General features: G+C 31.9%; 1 pseudogene; it reads left to right on the top strand.

Annotated features, from left to right (window-relative positions):
- Positions 1 to 2,759: 2,759 nt before the first annotated feature.
- LOC100259608 (stilbene synthase 3-like) lies at positions 2,760 to 4,715 on the top strand (annotated as a pseudogene).
- The last annotated feature ends 6,359 nt before the right edge of the window (positions 4,716 to 11,074 follow it).

Genomic DNA, 11,074 nt, shown 5'->3' with positions numbered 1-11,074 from the left:
TTTATCCTTGCCCTATTTGACCTTGGATTTCTATAGTCCAACTATGCTAAGATGGATCGGGTATCCACAATTACCATGAAAAAAACACTAAAAAGAGATTAAAGGGGTTTCTCATTATAGCAATTATACGTTACAAATAAAATCAAGATCACTTATCTATTGATTTTTTTTTCTTAAACAAGTTAAAAGGGTAGACTACTAAATAATAATAATAATATGTAGAAATTGTTGACAATCAAGCTATAGTAGAAAGCATAATGGATCATTAAGAGAGATGATGAGCATACCATAAATGACCGCAATATCAATAGCAACAATTACGGTGGCGATGTGGACAATGATGGCAGTAGAGACGACTATGACGCTAGAACTATAATTTGATTGAAGTTAAGACTCCTCGATCGAGTTCCTCCCAAGGGGATGAAGTTCATTTATAGGAACTATCATGTCAATTTCCTGCCTTAGGGGCTTTTATCTTTGCTAATGGGTTTTTTTCTTCTTCTTTTATTTCTTTGGAAAACTTGAATTTTTTGTTGCCTTTTGAATTCTAAAGAGCAAGGATGGCCACATTAGAGATTGAATCTGATTATTTTATGTCAAAGAAAACGAGGATGACTTCAAGAGAAGATGGTGTGATGAGATTTAGGGTTAGGGATTTGAGAATGAGAGTTATGGCATATGGAATTGGGATTATCTTTTCTCATTCTTCACTTTATATGAGGAGTATTTTGGAATATTGAAAATTATAAAAAGTAAAATTGTCTTTTCAGTGATAAGAGAGAGAGCCAAGGTGGGTTAACACAAAACCAAAACCAAGGAGGATAATCCTATGTTGGACTTGCTCAAATTTGGAATTTTCAAACCTATCCATTAGAAGGTTGGGTTCCTAACGATGGTTAGTAACATAAAGATTAAAAACGGAACCAAAATTAGTTATGTAGATAAATGGTAGTATTTTGGGAAAATAAATTAAAACTATTTAATGTCTTCGAGAAAAAAAAAAGAATGAATAAAAATTATTAGAAACCTGTGTTCAAAAATTATTTTTGAAACTTTCCATTTTCTCTTTTGAAAATAGGTAATTTTAAAAATATCAAAAATTTGGATTTTTTTAAAGAAGGTAAGTACTTTAATAATTGAAATATATATATTTTTAAAATTAAATACTTAATCATTAATTTCATTTGAGAAAAAAAAGAATCATGCAATACTTACTTTCATTGCCAACATAAGCCTACTTTCAACAAATTAATTCATGTTGTCCACTGCCTTATTTGATGTTAATCAAACAGTAGGACCAATCACTATTAGAGACATGTTATACTAGGATACTAAAGAATAAAAAACTCTTGTTCATTACTTAACTTTAATAGAATAGTAAAAAAAAAAAAAAAGCACCAAAAGAATTAATTGATTCAAAACTAAATAAATAATATATATATTTGAATACACTCATACTATTATAATGTTTGATTCATCAAATTCAAACCTATATTCAAAGATAAAAATGTAGTACCTTAATTTATTAAAATAATAAAAAATAGGGCTGAAAATTAAGATAAATTAAAAAAAAAATTCTTCTCCAAAGCAAAAGTAAGACCATTAGCACAAAGGAACTTTTTAATCATACCGTATTTTACACTTGCTTACATCTTCTAAATACCTTAACTTGCAATATATCTTCCTTTTTCTAACTAAATTGATAATAGTAAGTAGCTAGAAGCAAGTGAGCAATATATAATCACATAATGCACATGTTAGCATGGTTTAGAAATGTGACTAAATCCACAAGGAGAAAGAAGAGTAATTCACCGTACTTAAAGCAATAAATAAAATCTTTAAATTCTCAAATCCTAAGGTCCTAATAATATCTTAAAGGACTCATTCTTTTTTTTTTTTTAATTGAAGGCTCTTCCCATATTTTTTATCCTAATTAAACAGGACTAGTACCTATATTAGAAACCAATTCCATAATAATTATTAAAGAAAAATATATAGTTTTTTGAAATATATTCTTTTTTTTTCTTTAAAATATATTCTTGAGCCTAAATAGGCCACAACTTATTGTTTATTAGTGTAAGACCTTCCTGGGTGAATACGAATTCTTCACCAACCGACCTCATACACTCCACTCAGTAAGGACAACTTCGCACGTGTTTGGGAGCCATCCAAAATTGAAAAGAAAAAAAAAAGCTACGGATTATTTAATTTAGGAAACTTCCACCAACCAACACTCATTGAACCCGGACACCGGATGTAATTTTATTTTTTCTTTTTATTTAAAAATTAAATATTTTTAGATTTCTAAATAAATATATTTTTAGGATTCTGATATTCTCAAAAGCAATATTGTCAAATTTAAAAACAGAAAAAATAAAAGAATCCAAACATTTATAAAATTCAAACTTTGCTTTAAAATGAGAAATAAAAATAAAAACATCAATATTTTTACATATGGTTAAGGGTATTCAAGTTGAGAACTGTTCATAATCCTGCCAAATATTTTAACACAGGAAAAATGCTTCAGCCAATAAAAAAATATGGTCAAATGAAACAGCGCAAGAGATTTATTCCTTTTTGAAAAATTGCAGCTGGAGAGCTGATGTCACACAAAATTGACTACTTTCTCAGTAATCTCCGCCACGTGATTCAAATCAGCACGAAAGTATTGAACAAGACCCCACCACCAGCTACAAGTGGGTGAGACGTGGACAGCATTTCTGTTACTTATAAATACCCAACACTCCACGGTGCTTTGGCAACGCAGCTTCTGTGGAAGACTAGTCCGCATACTCTTCTCTTTTCTTCTACCGCTTTGAAGCTCTCTGGAGGATTTTACCAGTCATCAATGGCATCTGTGGAGGACATTAGAAACGCTCAACGTGCCAAGGGGCCGGCCACCATTTTAGCCATTGGCACTGCTACTCCAGACAACTGTGTCTACCAGTCCGATTACGCTGATTACTATTTCCGGGTCACCAAAAGCGACCACATGACCGACTTGAAGAAGAAGTTCAACCGCATATGTAAGTATATATATTCATGCATACATCAATTGGAACATCCATTACATACATATATGTATAATTATGATAATGCTTTAAGATTTCCCTGCAAGAATTGCCAAGTTTTCTTCAAGCTTCCTATCTACTGCTTTTCTGTAAAATAATTAAATCTGTGAGAAATGAGGCGCTATACATTGATTTAATATTTTGCAGCAGCGCTGCTTTTTCCAATCGTATATAAATTAATTACCCTGCCTAGGAACACATAGTTATTGTAATAATAGTAATAATCTTTTTTATATTTATGTTGATCAGCTTGAGTAATAATGAAGCTGCACAATGTTACTGAATAAATTTTGCTTTCCTAGTCCTTTAGCTAATATACAATTTTCTTTAACTTATATATAGGTGAGAAATCAATGATCAAGAAGCGATACATTCATTTGACCGAAGAAATGCTTGAAGAGCACCCAAATATGGGCGCTTACATGGCTCCATCGCTCAACATACGCCAAGAAATTATCACTGCCGAGGTACCCAAGCTTGGTAAGGAGGCTGCATTGAAGGCTCTTAAAGAGTGGGGGCAGCCTAAGTCCAAGATCACTCACCTTGTATTTTGTACAACCTCGGGAGTAGAAATGCCCGGTGCAGACTATAAACTTGCCAATCTTCTAGGTCTCGAAACATCAGTTAGAAGAGTGATGTTGTACCATCAAGGATGCTATGCAGGTGGGACTGTTCTTCGAACGGCTAAAGATCTTGCAGAGAATAATGCAGGAGCACGAGTTCTTGTGGTGTGCTCTGAGATTACTGTTGTTACTTTTCGTGGGCCTTCTGAAACCCATTTAGACTCTTTAGTAGGTCAAGCCCTTTTTGGTGATGGGTCTGCAGCTGTGATTGTTGGATCGGATCCAGATACCTCCATTGAATGACCACTCTTCCAACTTGTTTCAGCGGCCCAAACATTCATTCCTAATACACAAGGTGCTATTGCTGGCAACTTACGTGAGGTGGGTCTAACCTTTCATTTGTGGCCCAATGTGCCTACTCTGATTTCCGAGAATATAGAGAAGTGTTTGACCCAAGCTTTTGGCCCACTTGGTATTAGTGATTGGAACTCCTTGTTTTGGATCGCTCATCCTGGTGGCCCAGCCATCCTGGATGCAGTTGAAGCAAAACTTGATTTAGAGAAGAAGAAACTTGAAGCCACAAGACACATCTTAAGTGAGTACGGGAATATGTCTAGCGCATGTGTGTTGTTTATTTTGGATGAGATGAGAAAGAAATCGCTCAAGGAAGAAAAGACCACTACAGGTGAAGGATTGGATTGGGGTGTTTTGTTTGGTTTTGGGCCAGGCCTGACCATTGAAACTGTTGTGCTGCATAGCATTGCTGGGGCTACAAATTGAGTGAAATGATGGTTGAGTGAAGAAAATCATAAGGAGACAATTTCCAATTAAATCAAATTAGAGTTGATAAAGACATATGTCTTTTGGATTCATAATACTTGTAACACCTTTTATTCTTTATTAAACTTGATGATTCTGGTTCAGTGCTTGTTGGAGGGCTTCCTTAATTGGTAACCTGTAGTTAAAGCGATGAGACATCAAGTTCTTACAATTTCGTTATGTAGATGAAATTCCCTTAAAAGTTGTATAAACATCTATCGTGTTCTTTTAAAGATGGTTTATAGTAATAAAAAGCAACAAATGGATTTATAACTACGAAGTCTACAAGATAACTACATTTTGTGTGACAGACGCAAAGCCATGTGGATGCCAAAAGTGATGTAACGATTTGAAAAGTATATATATATATATAATCCAATCACAGGGTGGTTGATTAGTTAACTTCAATAATTCAACATGTGATGCGAAAGACTAGAGCTTTATCAATTACTTAATTACTCTCCTTATGTAGAGAGTATTCATTTGTTTGTGTGAAAAGCTCTCAAACTTTCTGCACATGTGGACAAATTCTTGTACAATCTGAAAAGATATAGAAGATAATTATCCTCATAAATAGGTTGGCTGATTAGGTGACTTCTAATAATTCAACAAGATAGGGATTTCAAAATATTTACTTTATTAATTCATTAATTGCACCTCCTTATGTGAAGAAGTTTTTTTTTTCCTTTTTTTTTTTGTTTGTGAAAAGCTCTTAAGCTTCTATACATATGGATGTATTCTTTTACTAAGGAAAGGTCTAGAAGATAGTAATAACATTAAATTTAGATTTTTTATGGTTCACAGTCTTCCTTTCCACCCACAAATAGAAACCAAAACAGAACTTACTCTACTATTCAAGCCTTTCATTAATGCACTAGCCTTGTCTTCATTAAGCTAAACTTTAGAACCTTTCTTCTATGGTGCTTTCTGGTCCTACTTCTGGCAAGAAGCCTTGGCATTCTACAATATCTCATTATTGCCAAGAGACAATCCAAGAGTATAGAAGGTAATGAAATTTGGTTGTTGACCTACTTACTCGAGTCCTAGTACCACCTTTTGACTCCATGTGCACGGGAGCATGAATACACCCTGACTATTGTGGGAAAATCATGCTTCCATACACCAATAAAACAATTTTGAGACTTAAAACTCCAACTTTCACTTTTCATGTCAAGTGTATAATCAAAGAATTATTCTTTTAACATGCACTTGAATAGTATTAATAATAAGTCATCTTTTTTCCTTCTTTTTATCATTTAATATCATTTTTTTCTCCATATATGTTTTTGATATATTTAAAATAAATATATCCAAGACACCATAGTTTTCCTCCTAAAATCTTTTTAATTTTAATTTTTTAATGTTTTATCTTTTCATATTTATTGGTTTCAATTAATTTATTGAACACATTAAACACAAAATGATAATATATAATAAATAATCATTAAGAACAAATAAAATATAACCTACCTTGCAATAGACAAAAATTTGAAGCTTCTTAGTTTTCTTAAATATTCAATTTACGATTTTTAAGAATAAAAAAAGTATATAAACACTCTAGAGTAAAAAGATGATAATTATTGTTTTTACTGAATACAAGCACTTTTGTTATTTTTTATGATTAAAAAATTATATTTCTTGTTGTCAAATTTCTTTCTATTATTATTATTTTAAATTTTACAAGTCATGCATATTTGTCATAATCTCATAGCAATGATTAAAATACATGTAAGATATAGATTTTAATTTTTTATGTTCGATATATGGTTATGAAATTTTTTATGTTGCATAATATATTTTTATTTAATAAAATTGATAATCTTAATATAAATAGAAGTATTAATAAAGTTCATCATACACCTATAGACCCTCTATTTTGTCCCCATAGCACATGGTTTTGATCATATTTCATGCCTCTCGCTTCATTTCCTTGCATAGTACATGCATAGGATCCTTTTTGGCTTTCCGCTCTTCCTACTCCTTATTGGCATTAAAGTTTGAGCCACTTTTAGAGGCCTTTTGGAGGGATTTTTTTTAATTTTTTTTAATTTTTTTTATCCGTGGTGTGACTTTAGCAGCACCCTAAGTTTCCTTTTTTTTTTCTTTTTTTTTTTATTGTTTTGTTTTTCGGAGGGGTTCCCTAGGCTGAGTTTATGAGCTTTAACCTTGGGTTATTGTATTTTGAGAGTTTAGGCTAGGTTTAAGAGGATTTTAAAGAGGATTGAGCTTCGGAGGAGATGAGGACAAGTGTTCAAATCTTCACCACTCTTTGCCCTATAAAAAGAGTCTTGGGGGCTCATTTGGAGAGATTTTTTAGCATTTTAAGAGAGGAAACTCTATTGGATTTTTGGGAGAAGAACTTTGAAGATGTGAAGAAATTTGTAGCTTAGAGAAGAAAGAAAGCTTACTTGAAGAACAAGTTTATTCACTTGTAAGGAGAAACTTTGTAAGTATGGTTTAATTTCATTTTTTTTTACCTTTCATTTACAATCCATTCTTCTTCTCTTTTGATTCTTTGAGGATATTATTTTGTTAGGTGTGGATATTAGAAGTCACACATTAGATTGTTGATTTTACTATTCTTCATCTTTGGGTTTGTTATTCTTAGATTCATTTTGTTTTTTGTTTTGTCAAATAAATTGTTAAATCTTTGGATTGATTGGTTGTGTAGTGGTTTTTGAGGATTTATTTGATTTGATTTTGGTTTTTGGGGGTATTTTTACCCTTTTCTTTTAGCCACTTATCAAATCATGAGATGAGTCTTTATTAGGATTTAAATTATTTTTTTCTCTTTTAGGGATTTTAACTTTCCCCTTCATTTTAATGGTTTTGAAAGCTTTATTTGTTTTCTTTATTGATTTTAAAATCAATTTTGAGAACCATAAAGTGTTTATTTATTTGTTAAAGTGATTTTCCTTTGAAAAGGCCTCTAGAGGTCTTTTTTCTTTTGTTGTTTTGGGTTTTGTTTTCAATTTGGCTATAAGAACCCATTTTTAAACCATCTTTGATTGATTTTCAAGAATCTTTTAATGGTCAATTTCGTGGCCTAAGGTCAAGCCTCCTTTCATAGGTTTTGATCTTACTTTTATATGCTTGAGAAAATTAATGGTTGATCTTATGATTTTTAAGAGTTTTTGAAAGGTTTTTCAAACTAATTTTAGAGGATCACTTTTAGCCCATTTGAACTTTCTTTCGTGGTCATTTGAGACTTAATTTTATGGTTATTTTAAGTTTAATAAATGGACGTCATATTCTTTAGTACATAATGCATGATTTCACATTAGAATATCCTCATCTATGGGTGTTTCTTTATGAATTTCAACTCTCTTTTCATGTGTAAGTTCTAATTTAGCTCTTCATGCCTTTTATGAGTTCAAATTCATACTCATTTGAGGGTTGAGAAGGATTAAATACCCCATGGATTGATCCATGACTCTTTTTTTGGCCTACATCACTCATTTTTCAAACTTATAATTTTTCAAATTTTAATAATTTTTAAAACATGGACAAATCTCACAAATATTAATTTAATGAGATCATATCCAGCCCTCATGAGCTTCCTTACATGATCATTAGAGGGTTGAGGATGTGGATTAATCCATAAAAATTAATTTCAGCATTGGTAAGGCCCACATTATTTGATTTTCAAAATTTGTTCACTTTCTACCCTATTTTTAACCCCTAAAATATTCCTTGTAAATTAAAGTTTTTGACTTGTCCTAAAATATTTTTGAAGCTTGGATAATGTTTTAAAATTTTGTGTCAAATAATTTTTGTCTCATTGAAAAATCCTTCTCCAAACTCATTGAATAAATTGGTTTTTCCAAGTGTTTAGATTTTGTCCTATTTTTTACCTTTAGAATGTTCTTGTAAATCAATCATAACTTGTGGTTTTTATTTTTATTTTTTAATATTTTTTTTGTATTATAGACTTCTGTGGACCCCGCATTTCGGCTCATGCGTTTCCCACTCGATGGCGAGCTTGATTTTTATTTGAAAAATTGATTTTATATCGATTAAGAAAAATGACTTGGAGTCGCCACTTATTTTTGTTTTATTTTTAAAGGGTAAACAAAATAAGAAAGAAAAACCCTAAGTGTGACTCCTTGTTTTGGGAAAGGTGGTCTGTGAAAAAACCGGATCGGGTTCGGGGGTCAGGTTACTCATTGGGAAGGTACGGTAAAGACCGTAGCACCCCTCTAAGCCCCTAAAGTCGGGTCTCTACTAATAAAATGAAGCTGATGTGGCAATTGATGAGTAAATCAATGAATATCCTGAATGATCATGCACATATGAGAATTGGAACATGTATAGTGAAGTATCAGAATGAGAGTGTATGCGTACCTGGGCCACGAGCCACAATGTGCTATCAAGAAATTACACAATTAACGAATACAAATTACAGCTCATGCATATTGGAGTGCAAAATGAAGATCAAGCAAAATATATTAAGCACAACAGTTGACAATCAATAGGGATCAGACATAGGGCCCCTCACCAAAGCCCAATTTATTATTCACGAACTAGTCTCACAAATCCCGTGTTTCGGGATCATGAAGAATTCATCATTGCTTATGTAAAATCAAGAAAATCATAAGATTATTTAGGAGCTGAAATGGAATTAAAACTATTTGAGTGAAAATTGGATTCTTGGAATTTATTTGAAAATCGGGGGTCTTGGGAATTAAATTTAAGGGTTGGAATTTTGGGAATTAAATTATAAAGAAATTAGAATTTTGGAAATTGGGAATTAAGTTCGAAAATTGGAATTTTAAAGAATTGTTTAAAATGGTAATAATTAAAGAGATTAATGTAAATATTGGAATTTTTGGAGTTAGAAATTAAATTTGAAAATTGGAAATTTTAATGAATTGTTTAAGATGAAATTTTAGAATAAATAAATAAAATAATAATAATTAAATAGATAAATGTGAATATTGTAATTTTTGGAATTAGAAATTAAAATTGGAAGTCGGAAATTTAAATGAATTGTTTAAAATGGAATTTTAGAATAAATAAATAAGATAAAATAATAATAAATAAATAGATTAATGTGAATATTGTAATTTTTGGAATTAGAAATTAAAATTGGAAGTTGGAAATTTAGATGAATTGTTTAAGATGGAATTTTAGAATAAATAAATAAGATAAAATAATAAATAAATAAATAGATTAATGTGAATATTGGAATTTTTGAGTCTAAAGATTAAATTTGGAAATCTGGTTTTGAAAAATTGAATTTTAATGATTGAAATAAATAACTTACTAAATAAATATGGAATAACGATGCTAATTAACAAAAATAACGTTTAAACGAATTATAATAATAATAGTAACAAATGAATAGTGGAATCTTTTTAATTGAAAATCAAATTAGGGAGCTGGATTTTTGAAGGATTAGGCTTTGAATAAGTAGATAAGTATGGGATTATAACACTAATTAACGAGAATAATATTTAGGCGAATAAAGATGAATAATAGGATTTTTGGGATTGAAAATTTAAATTCAGAAGTTGGATTTTTGAAATATTGGGCCTTATATAGATAAATAGATAGGGAATAAGAACTCTAATTAACGAAAATAAAAATTAGACGAATAATGGAATTTCTAGGATTGAAAAAAATAATTAAATTAGGACATGAGGTTTTTGAAAGATTAGACTTTAAATAATTGGATAAATATATGATAACAATTCTAATTGACGTAAATAAGATTTGAACGAATTATAGAAAAATTAAATTAAGACATGGGATTAGACTAGATTAATATGAGATTTTTAGAAGATGGTAAATCGATACATATGAAATAATAACAATTAACAATCATAATATTTAAACGAGTGACATTGCATAGGGGAATTTTCGGGATTGAATTTTCGAGAAATCAAAATTTTACAAACTGAATTTGAAATTAAATTTTAGGAAGTTATTTCGAAAATGATATTTTGTATAGCTAATTTCAAAATCTTCATTGGAAAAACATATTTATAACATTAGAAAAAGGACTTGAGAGGGTCGTATACTTGGCCCGAATTTGGAGGATGGGGCTTAAGGCCCATGCAAACTGATCTAAACATGCAACTTGGGCTTTGGGAGCCCACCAACAAAGCCCACCAGCTGAACATCCATCGTGAGGATCTGGAGGTGGCTGTCACCTTGTTTTTTTTTTAAAACAAAAGGGTGGCCAACGGATAGCAAGCCGACGGTGGGGAATAGGGCCTTCATGTCGATGATGGCCATGAGGGTATGAGGGAATAGAGGTGGGGGTCTGCTGCTTCTGCTGGCGCTCGCACTGCCATGGCCGGCGCTGTTGGTCTCATCGCCGTCTCCAGCGCTAGACGGAGATCTTGGTGAAAAGGAAAGCAACGACGGCGACGAGTGGCAGGCTCCGTCTCCGGCAGTGATTATTTGATGGACGGAGTGGCTGCTGTGGGTGAGATTGGGCCATTGAGGAGTTTGATGGGTGGTCAGGAGGTGGATAATGATCCGCATGGAAAAAAGGCTTAGGGTCATGGCCATTGGGTCAGCATCTGGGCACAGGAAATGGGTGCTTGCCCACGGCATTGCAGGTTGGCTGCACTATATTAGATGATTCCCTTTGGTAACGCATGGGTCTTCCTA

This window comes from Vitis vinifera, chromosome 10 (assembly GCF_030704535.1).
Source record: "Vitis vinifera cultivar Pinot Noir 40024 chromosome 10, ASM3070453v1".
Taxonomy (NCBI): domain Eukaryota; kingdom Viridiplantae; phylum Streptophyta; class Magnoliopsida; order Vitales; family Vitaceae; genus Vitis; species Vitis vinifera.
The sequence above is the reverse complement of the archived record's forward strand: the minus strand, read 5'-3'. Positions and strand labels throughout refer to the sequence as shown.